The 14,850-nt window shown below is 40.9% G+C and overlaps 1 protein-coding gene across 1 annotated transcript in view; it reads right to left on the reverse strand.

Annotated features, from left to right (window-relative positions):
- Positions 1–5,445, reverse strand: part of KPNA1 (karyopherin subunit alpha 1) — a 100,371-nt gene extending 94,926 nt beyond the window's left edge. The window contains exon 1 of the mRNA XM_007985606.3: positions 5,342–5,445. The gene's annotated coding sequence lies outside the window, so the exon portion shown is untranslated. The remainder of the gene's footprint in view (positions 1–5,341) is intronic.
- Between the last annotated feature and the right edge of the window lie 9,405 nt (positions 5,446–14,850).

Consider the following 14,850-nt stretch of genomic DNA (forward strand, 5'->3'; position numbering starts at 1 on the left):
GCGCCCGCCGGAACTCACACTGGCCCGCGAGCGCAGCGCGCAGGACCGGTTCCTGCCCGCGCAGCCCGGTTCCCGCCGGCGCCTCTCCCTCCACACCTATCCCCAAGCAGAGGGAGGAGGCTCCGGCCTCAGCCAGCCCAGAGAGGGGCTCCCACGGTGCTGCGGCAGGCTGAAGGGCCCCTCAAGCACCGCCAGAGTGGACGCTGAGGCCGAGGAGGCGCTGAGAGTGAGGGATGTTAGCACTTTGTCACCTATCAGTTTCATATACAATCAAGGAATCTACCAATCACAATGTCATAAGAAGAGGTAACAGACGTAAGGCTCAGAAGTTTAAGAGAAAAATTTAAAGGACCTGTATGACCTGATGTGTGACAAGAACTGAGAAGCATAATTCATTCTAAAACTGTTTTTACCTAACGTCCAAAATAATAACGAAAACTTCCCAGAACTAAAGGACAAGAACTCCCAGCTTATAAAGGTCCATGGAATGCCCTTAAACAAAAAAAGGCCCATACCTAGACATATCATCACGGAACTTCAAGGGTTAAAAATATCCTAAAAACTTCTAGAGATTGGGGGTCAGTAAGGGAAGATCACATACAAATGAAGAATCAGATTGGCTTCGGATTTCAACAGTAACCCTGGAAGAAAGAAAACAACAGAACTACGACTTGCAAACTTGAAGTAAAAGTTACCTTCAGCTCAGAATTTTATACCCAAATTATCGATCAAATGCGAAGTCAGAATAAAAATTTTTTTCAGTCATGTAAGATGTCAGAAAAGTTTTTGTTTTCCATGTATCCTTTCTCAGAAAGCTACTAAAAAACGTACTCCAAGGAAGTAAACCAAAAAAGAAAATACAGGAAACAGTAAATGGGAACCAGTACTAGAGAGGGCAAATAATTTTAAGGATGATGAAAAGAGAAGTCCCAGGAAAACAACTATGAAATAGGACTAGAAAGTAACTAGTCCTAATTGCATTAAGAGGTTCTAGGTTAGCTGTCTCACGAAATGAAGCAAACAACAACAAAAAATACTAACTTCTAGAAAAACAAAAATTTATCAAGAGAAGAAATGATATCATAGTACTCTACATGGGTCAGCTGTGAACATTTATATAGTTATAATATTGTAAACACTAAATATTGGTTTAATAAACACCTGTAACTATATTTGGAGGATGGTAGAGTCAGTGTGTGCATGTGGCAGGTGAGGTGAATATATATGTGAAACACTAAGGATCATCTTACTTAGAAGAAAGCCAATAATATCTATAATTGCTGTATCATGAAATAGCAGTAAAAGCAAGTCACTGTATTTGTAAATATGAAAGCAAACATAAACAGCTAGGAGAAAGAAAATGGTAGCTTCTCAAGTGCAGAAGCTGAGACAAGGAACAGCTGCTTTTTCAGGTATTCTAATTTTAAATTTTTATTTTTTTAATGTTGACAAAACAAGGAACTTGAACAATCTCACAATGGTTATATTAGATTTTCAGTATTATTTCATGGTGTTAAACAAACTACATCTAGTTTGTTTTGCCAAAGAGACTGAACGGCTAAAACTGATCTTTAACGATCAATGTGAACACAGTACAAACAGCCCTATTTGAATCTCAACTCCACTACTTTGTGAAGTAAGGCAAGTTACCCAATCACCTTGCACATGTAATCACCACCTCAAAATGGTTTTGCAAGAACAATTAAGTGAAAGCAACTGATGCAGAACCTGACCCATCAACAGATGTTAGTATTTTCAGCAGGTCTTTCTGTTCCTTAGCTGCAAACGCCTATTCTGACCCCAAGCTGCCTTGTTGCTCACAGAGTATATAGGGACTCATGGACAACTCAGCACATATCCCTCCTCACGCTAGAAAATCAATCATGATGAGTAAGCAGACTTATCTTTGTATATGAAGGGCAGCATTACTGTTGTTATATGAAGGAGATTATCCCCATTATCCACATTCTGGATTACTGCCTGCTTTCAAGAACTGTCCCAATTAGTCTACAGCACTTGGACAGAACCATTTTTTCATGTTCTGTTTTGTAGATTTGTAACATCTTTAAAAAAAAAAAAAAGAAAGAAACGTACGTTCCCATAGTCTTCATCCCTACTCTTCCAATGTACAACCTCAAAATTTTCTAATGCCGGCCCTATCTGGTCTCCAGTTGGCCTGAGGCCATCTCCTGCTTACCACAGCAAAAGAGAGAAATCAGCCCAAATCAGCTAATTAACTATTCACCACTTCCAATGTTTTCTTCCGTATTATGGCTAAATTCGTAACACCATGCAAAGTACAAAGATACCTTAAAACAAAACAAAGAGTTATCTTTTATCACTAGGTCAGTCATCTTTACTTGCAAGACCAATCAAAGGTCTTAATTGATTTTATACACAGTATTCATACATCTAAAAACAATCTGGCAGACTTAAAAGCACAGACTTCATAAATCATTAAAACTCTATTTTATCATTAATACAACAAACACTGCTAAAACACTGAAGATGAAAACAATAGGATATAATCCTATTCTCAAATGTAAAGGGAAAAGGACCATCGAGAGCAACAGAGAATAAAGAAAATAATCCAGGAAACAACTGACAGCAATTCCAGATTACATATAAAATAATTTTTAACAAAGTTGAGACTAAAGAAAATTATAAAAATTGAACACAGCTCTGAGCCTCCTGACAGTCAAAAGTATGGAGAAACAGGATGGCTTACAAAACAATCTAATAAAACCAGTCATCTGTTTAAAAAAAAAAAAAAGCTTAATACTGGGGTCTTAGGAAGAATTTGTCTCCAAGGTCTGTATTTTATAGGAACCAATAAATAAATCAGAAATTTCTTCATTAGATTATAATAAAGAAAATATGTTTTTCATGGCCCCTTTTGGTATGTATCAGTTCTAGATAAGATGTATATTAAATCATAGTTCTGTGAAGAAACTTCTGTGAGAACCACTTTATAAAGTAACATAATGCAGCTGCGCGCAGTGGCTCATGCCTGTAATCCTAGCACTTCAGAAGGCCGAGGAGGGCGGACTGCGTGAGCTCAGGCGTTCGAGACCAGACTGGGCAAGACGGTGAAACCCCATCTACACTAAAATACAAAAAATTAGCCGGGTGTGGCCGTATGCGCCTGTAGTCCCAGCAGTCTCAGGCAGGAGAACTGCTTGAACCAAGAAGGCGGAGATTGCAGAGAGCCTGTAGGGAGCCCAGATCGTATCACTGCACTCCAACCTGGGCAACAGAGCAAGTCCCCCACACCAACCCCAGAAAAAATAATAAAATAAAAAATAACATAATGCAAGAACAGTGATTTTAGGTGATACCTTTCTCATTTAGTTTATTCTAGGTTTTCATAAATGTATGTTTTGTTGCCCTACAGGACTGTAAATTCCTCAAGGCTTACGTTGTCTGCTTCCATTTCAACTGCCTTTACTATTTAGTAGAGTGCTTTACAGTTGCTACTCAACTATAACTGATAAAATGTTATGCAGTCAATGTTTGTAATATTAGCTTCCCCCGCTACACTATAAATTCCATGAGAACAGTGACAGTGAGTTTTGATCGCGACTATATCCCCCCAAATCTAGAAGATCACGCTATAAGTATTCGCTGATTGAACGAATTAAATAAAGAAAACACAACGAAAAAGTATGAAAGGAGAGAATTTAAATGGCAGTAACTTTGGGTTCTAAGGTTGTTCTCAACAAGAGCTAGAAGACCTCAGGTAAGTTACTTAACATTTGATTGTCAATGCTTTCATCTGTAAAATAGAAAAATTAACAGATATTTCAGATTTAAATGTTTTTAATATATATAAAGCATTTAACACAATACCTGAAAAAGAACTCAATAAATGTTAATTCCTTTACTTTCTCTTACATCTCATCTATCCATAAAACAGTGCCTTCCAGGAATATATTATTTCAGTAAAAATACAACAGTACTCATTCTTACTTTCCTTTGAAAAATTAAATTTTCATCTCTTTAATCTTTAAAAAGGAGGGAAAAATAACTTGTGAACTGCTTTCAAAATATTACAAATGCAAAAGCTAGTTAAGAAAAAAACAATGTCGAGAATGAGCCTTGTTGGTGGCAACCGCCTGTAGTTCCAGGTAATGGGGAGGATGCCTTGAGGCCAGGAGTTCCAGATCAGCCGGGGAAACAAAGCAAGACTCCATCTCTTAAGAAAAAAAAAAAACAGGAGGGGGGGAATCACCTTATCTACTAATAGAGATTTTTAAGCAACCGTTTATTTAAGAAAAAAACGGTGAAATTCAAGTTAATATTACTTGAAAGTACTCGTTTCAGAAAAAAAAAAAAAATACTCTGCATTGCTGGGTGTGGTTGCCCGAGACTAGTCCCAGCTACTTGGGAGGCCAAGGCAGGAGGCCAGTTTGAGCTCAGGAGTTGGGAGTACAGCCTGGGCAACATAGCGAGACCCCATCTCTTTAAAACACAAAAATTCAGCAATCGTTTGTTCCGAGTTGAAACCTTAAAAACGAAATATTTTGAATGCTTTCACTTAAAAGTGGAACACGACCCAATCCTAAAAACATTACTTCATGACGACTCCCTTGACTCCAGTCATCCTTCAGTTTTATCCTCCAGTTGTGAGCTTAATCTGATACCTAGCTGTTTCCCTCGCATCGCCACTTTAACACGCGGTGTGCAGACCAAGTTCTGTCATTCCTGTAATTACCACACCCCCAATCAGCCGCCCCAGGCCCCTGTTGTTATGACATCTGTAAACTGCAGCCGGTCGTCTCCACCTCCCCGTCCCCCCGCCCCGCTTCCCCTACCTCCCTCCGGGCCGCCGGCTCCGACCCAGGCTGTAACTTGTGAATTCCCAAGACGGTCCCTTCTTGCCAGGATTAGAAATTTTACACGCCATCCCTGCTCCTTCCTGCCTCTGTCAGAGCGCTCTGCACGGCCCACCCCCGCCTCCCGCCCGCTGCCCAGCCGCGGCGCAGGCTCCGCGCTCGCCTCCTCTCCGCCCGCTGCCTCGGCACTCCGCAGTCCCCGGCGCCGCTTACAGCCCTGCCGCCGCGCCGCGCCACGCCGCCCCGCCCCGCCTCGACCGGCGTTCCCGATGGCGATCACACCAGGGCTCCCCACCCCCACCCTCTCCTCCGCCGGCCGCGCGGCCGTTAGGACAGCAGGGCCCGTGACGCACGGACGCGGGGCGAGCGTCCGGGCCCAGGCACCGCGGCTCGAGGCCCGTCCGGCGCCCGCCCTCGCCCCAGGGCCTCTCCCGAGTCCCTCCTGGACTGCCCGGATCTGCCGGCGGGAGGGGGAGGGGCCGGGGCCGCAAAGCCCCCGCACTCACCAGGCTCAAGGCAACCGATCCCGGTGCCACCGCTGAAGTGAGCCCTCGCTCGCCCGCCCGCCGTGCCGCTCCCGCGCACAACCTCGAAGAGCTGGCCCGCGCCTCGGCGGTGCTCAGCAGGCCTCGCTCTCCGCCGCCGCGCACCCAGCAGCAAGACTCAGCTCAGCCGGCGTTCGCAGTGCGCCTGCGTGCGGGGGCCGGCCCGAGCGCCTACGCGCGCCCCTCCGGCGCTTGCCGCAGAGGCTGCCGGGAGACGTAGTCTTGTAACGCTCTCTCGCTGCACGTTCCTAGCGGTTCTCGCCCAGCCTGTGAAGAGTCGGGGATCGGGGAGAGGAGAGGGTCTCGCTAAGAAGGAGGTTTGCAGACCATAACAAAGGTTGGAGAAAGTTATATGTACAAACCTGTCTTTGCTAAGCTCTTCCAGGGCGGATCGATGTTCACCTCTGTATAGCTTCTAACAAAGTAGGTAACTAATACGCGTTGATGGAATGAATGATGGAATGATTGAAGACTGAGGGAGTATTACAAAATTAGTAGGTCAGCGCCTCGTGTCTAAAGGGCTCACATGCAGCATGAATGCAAGAAGCTTCTGGACATTCCTTTTTTAGTTATCTCCCATCCCCTTTGCTTGATAATGTATGAGTAGTATCAAAAATAATTAAGTGCCGGGTGCAGTGGCTCACACCTGTAATCCCAGCACCTTGGGAGGCCTAGGCGGTTGGAATACTTGAGGCCAGGAGTTTGAGACTAGCCTGGGCAACATGGCAAAACCCCGTCTCTACTAAAAATACAAAAATTAGCCGGGGGTGGTGACGGGCACCTGAAGTCCCAGCTACTGGGGAGGCTGAGGTGGGAGAATCACCTGAGCCCGGGGTTGACGATGAGGCTGCAGTGAGCCGAGATCGCGCCACTACACTCCAGCCTGGGCAACCGGAGTGAGACCCTGCCTCAAAAAATAATAATAATAATAATAATAATAATTAAGAAACTACATGAAACACAAATACTCGTTTTACTCTCAAGTGCTCTCAAACGAAAACTTGGAGCAAATGATTGTTAATGTTAAATTTGATGGAATTCTTTGGGGGAGCAAGTGTAGTAGCTTCAAAAGAAAAACTGAAGCCAGCCTAGCAGGGGTCACAGAATAGTAGATAGATTTAAAACATATGCCAAGAAGCAAGGTAAAAGAGATGAGGTAGATTAGTACATTTATAAATGTCCCAGGGAAGAGGAGAAGACAGAGGACCACTCTACCTGAATCCTAGGTTATGCAATGTTCATTTGTCCTGGACTTCACTCTGCTGCATCAGCATTCTCCCGCGATGTGTTTACTAAGATCAGAGTTAAGTTTGAGCAATGTGGCTGGGGAAAGGGAAGGTGTGTTCACCAGGAGAGACTTAAGGGCAAGTTTGCCTGACCACAGCTAGACTGAAGACAGATCACCTTATTCCAATAAGGAGGTAAGACTGATTATTCAGAGCTGGTCTTCAGTCTTCGGGAAAGCTAATTTATTTCCAGTTCACCCTTAATCCTAGCTAGTCCTTGATGGTCCCATCCAAAAGTCTGGGGCATTTACTTGGGGCTCTTCTCTTTGATGGGCCTTCTAAGGCCCATGAGACAACCATAAGCTCTGCTCACTTTTTCAGCCACTGCTTTCAGAGTCAGTAATCACCTTAGCTCTGGAAAAATGATGACAAATATCAGGCTCACCTCTGGTGGCTTCCTTTTTCTTTCAGATCTTGCACTCACAAATTCTCACTTCCTTGGTAGCTCTTCAGTACATTAACGTTTTTATATTTTGTCCAGTTGTTCTCTGTAGTGGAAAGGTTGATTGAAAACAACAGTAGGCCATTGCTGGAAGTTGAAGTCCTATGTATGTTACTTTTACAAAAGTGTTATCTTACTGTACATGATGTTTTATAAGCTAATGTCTCTCTGACAATATCATTTTATATTTTGAGAAATTTGAAATTATAGAACAGTATTTTTTGTTATCACAAACAATGCTGCTATGAACATTCTTGTACATCTCTACTGTATATAGGGAAACTGCTAGATCCTAGGACATTGCATCTTTAACCTTACTGTATATATTAGACAGAAATCTAAGATGGCCCCCATAATCTCTGGTCCCTGGTGTTGCCTATATAGTCTCCACCCCTTGAGTGTAGGTGGGACCTTTGACTTACTTCTAGCCAACAGAATATGGCAAAGATGATAGGATGTCACCTCCATGATTCCTCTTCATTATATAAGATTGTCTTTCCAGACTGGAGCTAGAGATTTGCTGCTGGCCTTGAAGAAGCAAGCTGTCATGTTGTGAACTGCCTATGGAGAAGACCACATGCCAGGGAACTGCAGATGGCTTCTAGAACTTGAGTGCAGCCTCCAGCTGATAACCAGTAAGAAGCCAGGGCCCTCAGTCATACAACTACAAGGAAATGAATTCTGCCAACAGCCTGAGAGAGGTCAGCCTCCAGATGAGAAGACAGTCTGACTTACACCTTGATAGCAGTTTTGTGAGATCCCAAGCAAAGGAAATAGCTAAACTGTGCCTGGACTCCTGGTCCACAGAAACTGTGAGATAATAAATGTGTCTTAACATACTATATTTATGGTAATTTATTATACAATAGAAAACTAATACACTAGACATTGCTGGATTATTTCATAAAGTAATTGTACCAATTTGTACTCTATAAACGGTATATAAGATACTCTTCACTTGCTAACAGTTAGAAATGTCTGGCTTTTTACATTTTTGCCAATCTAACATATAAATTACTTGAACATAAAAACATGAAAAATAGATATTTACTTAGAATTGTGTATTCTGTTGTATTTCTTTTCTGTTGCATAAATGCAATTAAATAAAATAGCAGGCTGGGAACAGTGGCTCATGCCTGTAATCCCAGCACTTTTGGAGGCTGAGGCAGGAGGATCGCTTGAACCCAGGAGTTCCAGACCAGCCTGGGCAACATAACAAGACCCCATCTCAACACACAAAAAAATTAGTCAGCCATGGTAAGTCGCACCTGTAGTCCCAGCTATTCAGGAGGCTGAGGTGGGAGGATCACTTGACACCAGGAGTTTGAGCATACCACTGCACTTCAGTGTGGGTCACAGAACAAGATGTTGTCTCTTTTAAAAAAAAAAAGCAACTAGTAGTAATAAATAGAGGGACTAACTGAGCAAATAATATGTGTGAGAAAAATACAACAAATTCATAAGATTTCTTTCTTTCCACTGGTATACCAATTTAGCTCTATTGCATATTTGAATTTTGTAGGCTATATTATATTCTTGAGAAAAATAAGTGTAAGAATTTTTTAAAGAATGTATACAATAGAACTAATGAAACAGATATTACCTATGGCCTCTTCGAGGATTATCAGACAGTTTCGGAGAACCAGCAGTTTTATTTCTGTTTTATCATAAACCTTCTCTCCATTCTCATCTTCAATGTATTTCCAAATTGAAGCAGACCATGCTGTTTTGTTCCACACTTAAAGATATTTTATGGCAAGCCAACATTTTAACATCTTTTCTGTGGCCAGCTTCAGTGATAGCCACCTTATAGGCACGTGCTTAAGGAATCTATCTCCTTCTATTTCTATAAAGTCAAAAATTTTATTAAGTGCTTCTGTACATTTTGAGGAAATTGAAATGACCAAAACTTTCATTATCAAAGCCTCCATATCTCAGGTAAGCAAATCACAGCTCTCTTTTTGCATTGTTTAGCAGATGAGATCCTTTCATTTTATTTGGTAAGAAGTTAAGAGACTGAATAGAATTCGTCAAAATTATCATTTACATCAAAAGCAGATAAATGAGCCAAGTCTAGTTTGTATTTGGCCAAGATATGATACTCTTCGTTTTATGTTTCTGTGATTTTGTGAAAATCTTAATAGACATCAAGATGACAATTTGAAACTCCAGTTTTCAAGTCAAGTCACCTAAGAACTAGAGGGAACACATTTTTTTTTTTTTTGAGACGGAGTCTTGCTCTGTCACCGAGGCTGGAGTGCAGTGGCATGATCTCAGCTTACTGCAGCCTCCACCTCCCAGATTCAAGTGATTCTCCTGACTCAGCCTCCTGAGTAGCTGGGACTACAGGTGTGCACCACCACAACTGGCTAATTTTTTTTGTATTTTTAGTAGGAACAGGGTTTTGCTATGTTGGCCAAGCTGTTCTCAAACGCCTGGCCTCAAGTGATCCACTCGTTCGCCTTGGCCTCCCAAAGTGCTGGGATTACAGGCATGAGCCACCGCACCTGGCCCTCTTTTCTTTCTTATTATGCTGGACAGGAACTCTAATTGATTGCTGATGAGTAGTAACAGGAAGCATTTATTGTCTCATTATTTCATGGGGAATCATTCTAATGTTTAATCATGAAATACTTGTTTTGGTAGCTATCCTTTAAAGAATTGTCTATCAGGTGATTTTTCTCTATATATTGAAATGAGCACAACCTTTAACATATTTATATGGTGAGCTACACTAATTGATTTTTGAAAGTTAAATTATCCTTGCATTTCTGAGGTAAACCCAAGTTGACTATGATTTACTTATTTACACAGAGCCAAATTATAATTGCTAATATTTTATTTAGAATTTGTACATCTACTAGCACAATTTAATTCATCTATAATTTTTTTTATCTTATACTGTTTTCTATTTTTTGGTATCAAGGTTATACTTGCTCTAAAAAAATTGTCAGGGAGTGTTCCCTCTATTTCTGTTCTCTAGAAGATTTTATTTAAGATTAGAATAATCTGTTCTTTGAATACGTTGTAGAATTCACTAATAGAGTCAAAATCATCTTAGCCTGCTGTATTTACCTGTTTGCTTGGTAGGTAAATTTTTAAATACCAATTCAATTTATTTAATAGATATTAGAAAATTCAGGATTTCTAGTTCTTCAATCAATTTTGGTAAATTATATTTTTCTAAGAAAGTCTATATTTTGTCCAAATTTTGAATTTATTAGCACAAAACTGTTTCTAGTTACTACTTTTAGATCTCTAGTGTGTCTTGGTTACATTCTTCCATTATTAACAATCTTTATTTGTACCTTTTCTTATATTTTCTTGATCAGTCTTACCAAAGGTTTGTCTGTTTCTTTAATCTTTACCAAAAAAAATCTATTCATTTTATTGTTCTCTGCATTGGATATTGTTTCTATTTCACTATTTTCTGTTTATATTTTCTTTCTTCAAGTTTGTTCTGATTTTCTTTTCTTACCTTAAGTTAGATGTCTGCCTCGCTCATTGATTTATTCCTTTATTTTTCTTAATATAACCTTTAAGCTTAGAAAGAATTTAAGCACTATTTTAGCTTTATGTCACAAGCTATGGTAGTATTATTTTCATTATCATTCAGTTCTAAATATTTTCTATTTTGTTATGTCTTCATGACCCATGGGATATTATTTTGAAGATTATATCTAATTTCCAAACAGATTTATTTTAAACTATTTTTAAAATTGAATTATATGTTAATTGCATAATGGATGATGGCCAGACAACATAGACCAACTGAGAATGTCTTTAAAACTGTTGAATTTAGTGATTTCTTATCTAGGGTCTTTGGCAAAAAGTAAATAAGTAAAAAGAAAATTGTTAAATTTGGAATATGGTCAATATACATAACTGCTCAGTGTATTTAAGAGTATTCAGTGTATTTAATGTATTCTCTCATTGTTGTGTGAGGATTTCTATACATATAAATTAAATAAAAACTGTGTAACTCAGTTCTATAGTCTCACTAATTTTTTTTTACTGGGTCATCTACAAGTTACTGAGAGGGCTGTGAAATCATTAAGATAGTGGATTTGTCCACTTTGCCTATAATTCTGTCAGGTTTTGCTCTAAATAGTTTGAGTCTATGCTATTAAATGCATATGGGCTTAGTTTCATGTCTATTTCTGATGAATTCAACCTTTTGTTATTATCAGGTAGGTATTTTTTATCCCTAATAATACTTTTCAACTTAACATCTATTTTGCCTGATTTTATTTTATTTTATTTTATTTTTTGGAAACAGGACCTCAATTTGTTGCCCAAGCTGAAGTGGTGTGATTTCGGCTCACTGTAGCCTCCACCTCCTGGGCTCAAGTATTCCTCCTGCCTCAGCCTCCTAAGTGGCTGGGACTACAGGCACGTGTCACCATGCCTGGCTAATTTTTGTATTTTTTGTAGAGAGCAGGACTCACTATATTGCCCAGGCTGGTCTTGAACTCCTGGGCTCAAGTGATCCGCCCTCCTTGGCCTCCCAAAGTGCTGGGATTACAGGCGTGAGCCACTGCACCCAGCCTATTTTGCCCAATTTTAATATAGCTATACCAGCTTTCTTTTGGTTAATGTTTGCTAATTACATTTTTTCCATTTTTAAATTTTTGATCTTGCTGTAGTTTAATGATTTTTGTTATGTCTCCTACAAACAATATGTAGTTTTTAAAAATACAATCTCTTAATCTGTGATTTACCTAGCAAATTTAATCCAAATTACACATATTGTGATCACATATACATCTGGAATTATTTCTACCATTTCATGTTGTTTAATCTTTCTTTCTTTTTGCTTTATTTTTCCTCCTTCCCTACTTTCCCTGATATTTTCTTTCTTCTTTTTTATTTTTGGTTTCCTGAGTTGGGGTCTCTGTCACCCAGGCTGGAGTGAAGTAGTACAATCATGGCTCACTGCAGCCTCAAACTCCTGGGTTCATGCAATCCTCCTGCCTTCATCTGCTGCGTAGCTGGGACTACAGCCACACACTACCACGCCCAGCCCTGACTTTTTAAATTCAATTTTTTTTGCCTACTATTTGGAGGTTACATGCTTTATTTCTCTTCTTTTAGTGGCTCTGTTGTCAATGTGCTTAATAAACTTAATATCTCCAATCTCCTCTTGCAAGGACTTATTTATTTCTTTAGAGATGAAGTCTTGCCATGTTGTCCAGGCTGAAGTGCAGTGGCTATTCACAGGTGCAATTACAGCACACTACAGTCTTGAACTCCTGATCTCAGGGGATCCTCTTGCCACAGCCTCCAGAGTAGCTGGGACTACAAGTGCCTGCCATAGCACCTGGCCCAGTGTGAGGACTATTAAACATTTTAACTGTAGTCACCACTCTACCATATTACATAGTTCATTTTCCAGTATTTTATTTCAGTCTTATTGCCAAAATTAGACATTTCTATATGTTGCTTTATAAAGACAATGGTCATCATGATGTGTCCATATTTACCGTTTCTTTGCTCAAAATGCCTTCTTGCAGCTTAAAGTTTTCTTTGATTTCTCCCCTCATCCTGAAGTATTAATATATCCTTTAAATTTTAAGTTCTATAAGTGAGAGCCCATTGTTGGTAAACTCGGTTTTCTATGATCTGTGATACAGTATGGCTCTGTACCTGCACCCAAATCTCATGTTGAATTGTAATCCCCAATGCTGGGGGAGGGAAGGTGTGTAGTACCAGCCGCTTCACTCTCTCCCTCTCTCTCTCCTGCTGCTACGTGAAGATGTGCTTGCTTCCCCTTCACCCTTCCACCATGATTGTAAGTTGCCTGAGGCCTCCCTGGCCATGCCTCCTGTATAGCCCGTGGTACTGTGAGTCAATTAAACCTCTTTTCTTTATAAATTACCTAGTCTCAGGTAGTAATTATTTATAGCAGTGTGAGAATGGACTAACACAATCTGTTAGTGTCTTTATTCAAAAATTATGGCAAAATGAAAGTTCAGCTAATTGTAGAATTCTAGGCTAACAGTTAACTTCTCTCAGCCCTTTGGAAATATACTAACGTCTTCAGACTTTCATTGTTGCTATTGAAAAGTGTATTCATTGTTTTATGGCTGTCACAAATTACCATGACTTTACTGGACTGAAAGAGCACAAATTCAGTGTTTCAAAGTTCTGTAGGTGAAAAGTCAGGAATGGATCTCACTGGGCTAAAATCAAGGTGTTGGTCAGCTGGCTTTATTCCTTTCTAAAGGTTCTTGAGTTTGTTTCCTTGCTCATGCAGGTGTTGGAAGAATTCAGTTCCATGCAGGTAAAAGACTGAGGTATGTTTCCTCACTGGTTGTCAACTGGGAGCTACTCTTTACTCTTAGAAGCTCCTCTCTGATCCTTGCACATAGCCTCCTACATCTCAGGATCAAATTCTTCCCATGCTGCCATCTCTTTGACTCACCTAGTAAGCATTCTCTACTTTTAAAGCATTCTCTACTTTTAAAGACTTTCGTGATTAGATTGGGCCCACCTGTGTGGGAAGGACATTATTCTGCCAAACGAAGAAATGGGCTGTCAGTCTAACTGTCTTTCCTTTGTAGATGATTTGGCTGTTCTCTTCAGCTGCTTTTAAGATCTGGCTGTTTCTTTGTATGTATTTCTTCTTATTTACCCTTGTGAACACTGACTCTCCTCCATTCTCTTTTAAAATTCCTATTAAGCACAAACTAGATCTTTCTTCACTCTTTCTCTCTTTCTTTTCTTAACAGGGTCTTGCTCTGTCACCCAGGCTGTAGTGCAGTTGCTCCATCATGACTCACTGCAGCCTCAAATGCTTGGACTCAAGCAATCCTTCAGGTAATTTTTGTGTGTGTGTGTGTGTGTGTCTAAGTGTGTGTCTCTGTGTGTGTGTGTGTGTGTGCGTGTGAAGATGGGGGTCTCACTATGTTGCCCAGGCTGGTCTCAAACTCCTGGCCTCAAGTGATCCTCTCACTTTGGCCTCCCAAAGTGTTGGGATTATAGGAGTGAGCCACAGCACCTGGCCAGCTAGGTCTTTCATATCTGTCCTCTCACTCTCAGCTCAGCTGTGCACCACAGACCTCAAGCGTGTGTGGACACTTCAGCACCCATGTCCAAGCCTCATACACACAAATGATCATCCATTGGCTATTCTTGATGCAGACTCTGGTACAGCCCACACTCAGGAGGAGGGATGCAAGAAAGAGACCCGATCAAGCCCTGGAAGTAGACTCAGAGCTGTTAGGGCAGGAAATTTGGGGGCTCCACTTTCCTAGTGGGTGATTTTGGAATGAAAAGTGCAAGGTCCAGATGAATCCAATCTCTTGGCCCTGTGGAGTCCTCACCTTGTGAGCATGGGCACAACTGGAGGAGGGCTAGAATGAGACCTTCTTAAGTAAGGAGCCTAAGGCAGGGGGCCTCTCAATCCAGGGGGAAAGGCAGATCCCCTCTTACTCAGATCCAAGGGCAGTGCCATATGAGACAACAAGCACACTTCTTTCAACAGGGAGAATGCTAGTAAGGTAAGGCAAGGAAGAGGAGGAAGTGTTCTGTGCCAGGGGTTGAGGATGTGAGGTCAGGAAAGTTTGGAAGTACAGAGAAATGTGGATTTAAAAGTAGGCAAGAGATGCATGGTGAAATTAGCTGGCCTCTACATTGCAAGTAGAACTCTGTAGTCAACTTTGGGCATAGTTACAGCAGATTCAGCCTTTATTAGGGCTATTCTTTCTACTTAAACAACTCTTCTGACTGCCCCTGATTTG

Source organism: Chlorocebus sabaeus, chromosome 22, assembly GCF_047675955.1.
Source record: "Chlorocebus sabaeus isolate Y175 chromosome 22, mChlSab1.0.hap1, whole genome shotgun sequence".
NCBI lineage: Eukaryota > Metazoa > Chordata > Mammalia > Primates > Cercopithecidae > Chlorocebus > Chlorocebus sabaeus.